Consider the following 4524-nt stretch of genomic DNA (forward strand, 5'->3'; position numbering starts at 1 on the left):
CTGGGACATCCCATGGATAAAGGAACCTGGTGGGTGTCAGGTCATGGGGTCTCAAAAGAGTCAGAAACGACTTAGTGACTAAACAACAACAAAGAACACTGGTAGAAACTAACTCAGTAGGTTTTAAAACTCTGGAAGGTCAAGCATGGAATTCTATAGAAATGCTCTGTCATGAAGACACTGCTAGGAAACAACTCTGAAGCTGTGTGGTGTCTACTTCAGGGCCTCACAAATATAAAAGAGAAATAGTAAAACTGAGAAAAGCTAAAAGTCAGAAAGCTGCCCTGAGCAGACACATTACTGCCCTCCCTGTTAAGTTCTAGGCTATTCACCCCAACCTCAAGGACTCTGAGCTCTTCCTAGCTTCTAACTTGACCAGACATTTTTTTGGTTATAATGAAAGGAGGAAGAAAATAGATTCTTTGGAGAAGATGGAAAATAACATGAGAAAAATGAGAAAATCAGCTGGACTAAAGACATATTTGCCACCAAAGCATCATCATTTCTTCAAGGATATAATCTGCCTGCTGAGCCTATCCACAAATATTTTTGAAACTCAGAAACATACAGCACATTCTTTATAAAAGGATATTACTGTTACTTCTTCAACCAAGGATCGTGTCCTGGTGGTGGGCTGACTCTAAGATAGTACCTAATGTTCTCCATCTCCTAGTATTCATACCCTGTGTAATCCCCTCCCCTTGAGAGTGGGAAGGCCAACAGAATACAGCATAAGTGATGGGATTCACCTGCATGATTATGTTCAAAATCTCTGTCTTGGTAGATTTTCCATATTGCTTTCTCCACTTGCATACTTTGATGAAAAAAGTGGCCACGGTGGAGAGGTCCACAGAACAAAGAACTAAAGCAATCTCCAGCTAAGAGCTGGGAAGGATCTGTAACCTTTAGCCAAACAGTCCTCTGGGTACTGAATTCTGCCAATAACCTGAAGGAGCTTAGAAATAGATCCTTCACCACTGAGCTCTCAAATGAGACCACAGCCTCAGCTAGCAAGTTTATTTCAGTCTTGTAAGAAACCCTGAAACAAAGGAATCAGCTAAACTATGCCCAACCCCTGACCACAGAAACTGTGAGTATTAATAACTGTGTATCATTTTAAGCCATTAAATTTGGGGTAACTTGCTATACAGCAATAGATAACCAATGCAATACTGATCTAAGCTGAGCTATCAAGGAACGAATGTCTGTTCTTCACAGTTTTGAACAATTAGTCTTGCTAACCATGCTAGAGTCTGTAAAATAAGACACACTCTTCCAAGCTGCCTATATCCAGCACATATACGGCAACCTCTTTAGCCACCAGGAGGTGGGGGTGGGGGGGCGGCGGAAGGGTTTTGAGAGGTGCCAAATGGGAAAGTCATTTAGTCCATGAAGAGATACTTACTGATTTGTTAAAATAGAAATTGTTATTGGCTTGTGTTCTAAAGAACTTTTAAATCTCAGAGGATGATAAATCGAGTGTTACCTCCACATTTTCAGTCAGAGGCTTTAGTTATAAGTAATTCCACATGCTGTAACTATCAGCAGTATGCAAGGAGGCTGCCATAGGAAATGAACCTTCATGTGCCTGAAGCCAGGGTTTATATTTTCTTTATGATGAGATTCACATCAATACACACACACACAAACTGTTATTGTGAGAGGATGGATTAATTGAACTTACTTTTCAATTGCATCAGCTTCTTTTTTAATGTAATGACGAATGGATTCAATTAGACAGAAACCATATTTGTGGCTGACATATTGAGGGTGTTATTTCTTCCCACAGATTTCATTATGCACAATGACTAAAGGCATTTCCTTTCTTTGCTGTCTCTCCAGGTTACACTTGTAGGCAGCTCTCTGACCAGAAGACAGTAGATTCTTCTTAATGAGACCCTGGCAAAAAGGAAAAGAGAAATCCTCTAAGACACTGGTCAAGAGACAACAAGGTACTTTCTCCTCTTTTCACTCCTCAGCTTCTTGGCATTGCCCTGGCTGCATGCCTCCTCTATCTTCTCATGCAGGTGTTGCCAGCAGAACATCCACGGTGAATAAAGAGCCAGGCTCTTGGGCTGGGCCATCTGCAGGGACTGTGATGGAGCTGGACACAGTTGACGAATGGAGTTAAGACCTGAGTCATCCAGTGCTTCTCTTTGTTAAATTCATACATACCCTCATTGAAATGTTCGGGTGTCTACAAGACCATCTTTACCTCTGTCACCAATCTCAAGTTAGAGGGTTCCCGTGATCACTCTATGGTTTGACAATTCGCTGGAAGGACTCAGAAAGCTCACCAAAAGTGGCTATACTCACAGTTATGGTTTAAGACAGAAGAGGGACAGAAATTAAAAGCAGCTAGGGGAAAAGGGACATGGAGAAGGGTCCAGGAGAGCCCAAAGCATGGGACCTCTAGTTGTCTTCTCCCTGTGGAGTTATGCACACTTGATTTCTCAACAGCTGCAATGTGTGAGACGATACACACGAGTCAGTACCAACCAGATAAGCTCACCCAAGCCTTGGTATCTAGAGTTTTTACTGGGGCTCAGTCACATAACCATGGCTGACTGGTCATGCCGTCAACCTTAGTCTCAAGAGGTCAGATACATACTACATGACCCAAGGACCCTTCCTATAAATCACACTGCTAGCACAGGCTATCTGGCTTGGCCAAAGGTCCCCAGGTTAAACAAATCAAGGCAAGATTTTCCGAGGTCTTAGAGGTTACCTCCCAGTAGCCAAGGGCAAAGGCCAAACCTCTTTGGGGGAAAGATTAACCCTTTATTGTCCATCCAGACCTTCTCGTTCCGCTTGACAGAATTTCTCTGCAACATCCCTCCAAACTTGCACCTCTCCTAATCTCTTTTATCCTCAAGAACAGCACCGACAATCATCCAGGTGATCAAGCCACTTCTGCCCTAATTCAAGCCACCATCAATTCTCACGTGGGGGGTTTCTGGCAAGTGCAGCTGGGTAGATGAAGGTAGTGCAGACCGAGGGTTTGGGGGGCCCTGCGTGTGTTGCAGACTGCTAGGACCGGCCCAGGACGCTGCACCCCGGCCCTCCTTCCCCCAGTAGGACCCCGAGCCTCCAGCCAGGGCTTACTTGGAAGCCTAGCTGCAGAGCCTGGACAAGAAGATCTGCTCCCTGCCCAGTCCCGAGTCCCAGACGCACAACTCGGCGGGCAAAACTCAAGTTTCAGAAACTGCTGGACCCCCAAAACAGAAGGGGAAGAAAGCGCATTAGAAATCCCAGGAGCGGGTCCCTGTGGAGAAGCCTCAGGGCAGGATGTCAGTGGCAGTGAAAGAGGAGGCGGCGGCCTTCAGCTCCATTGCGGCCCCTGCGGATGGCCTGGCCCCAGCGACTGACTCTTCATTTGCCGTGAACGTCCTGCGACAGCGCCTGCAGAACATAGGGAAGGCACGCAGCCAGGGCAACGCCAGGAAGCTGTCTCCCACCTCTTTGGAGAAAAGATGCTGGAGGAAGCTGAGGAAGAAGGAGTGGGACCGGAAGTAGCGGATCCGGAGGGAGCCGGGGATGAAGGAGAAAGCCGCCAAGGTCTCCAAGGGGCCCCCTGAGGTTCCAGGCCAGCCGGGCGGCTCTTCACTAAGGTAGAGGGGAGTCAATAAGAGGAGCAGGCCTGCAAGGCGCAGCGCAGGAAGGAGAGGAGGCAGAAGGTGAAGGGGCTGATGGGCTGGAGCAGCGGCCGGACGGGGACGCGGCCCAGGGCCGGGAGCTTCAGGCCAAGATGCAGGGACGAACCTGCTGTCCAAGGCCAAAGGCGTGAAGACCCTCGACAGCCAGCGCCTGCAGCCGGAGGCCCTGGAGTGCCAGGAGAAGCGGCGGGGGCAGCGCGGGCGCACGTGGGAGAAGCGCAGGGCCCGCGGCCCACGGGGTGGGGAAGATGCTGCTGCCCGACCGATGGCGGCAGACCCTGCGCAAGAAGCAGGCGGCCAAGGCCGAGGGGCGCCTGGAGGAGGGCCGCACCCTGCACCCTGGTTCTGGAGACCGGCCTGGCCTGAGGGTCCCGATGCTCTACCCAAGGCAGGCTCTGGCTCTGGGTGGAGAGCGGACGCTGTCACACTCCGCTCACCGACTTGTCCAGGGCTCAGGCCGCGTGGGCAGAAGAGCCTTCCGATCTGGGGAAGGGCTGATCCACACCTAGACTCCAGGCTCCTCTCTTGAGGCCTGAACGCTCCCTGAAAGTTGCAGGGTGGAGGACGAGGGAGCGGTGAGGAGGGGTGGGCGCCAGGTAGGGAGGGGCGGGCTTCACTGACCCCCTCCTTATCTCCCGAGTTCACAGGAGCAGGAAGGGAATGGCCTTTGGGGCTGCTGTGTCAGCCCCAAACTCACTTGAAAAGGACAAAAAACAGCGCCTGAAGCCAGAACCGAAGGTGGAATTGCTGGTCTCCGGTAACTGGGAGAAGGCGGGGCCATCCTCAGGTTGCCTGGAATTGAATTATTCTAAGTTTATTTGCAAGATGAGTAAAGATTAGAATTTAAGATAAGCATGCACATTTAAAA

The 4524-nt window shown here is 49.6% G+C and overlaps 1 pseudogene; it reads left to right on the forward strand.

Annotated features, from left to right (window-relative positions):
* Positions 1–2977: 2977 nt before the first annotated feature.
* Positions 2978–4165, forward strand: LOC133071014 (surfeit locus protein 6-like; annotated as a pseudogene).
* The last annotated feature ends 359 nt before the right edge of the window (positions 4166–4524 follow it).

Source organism: Dama dama, chromosome 16 (genome assembly GCF_033118175.1).
Source record: "Dama dama isolate Ldn47 chromosome 16, ASM3311817v1, whole genome shotgun sequence".
Classification (NCBI taxonomy): Eukaryota; Metazoa; Chordata; class Mammalia; order Artiodactyla; family Cervidae; genus Dama; species Dama dama.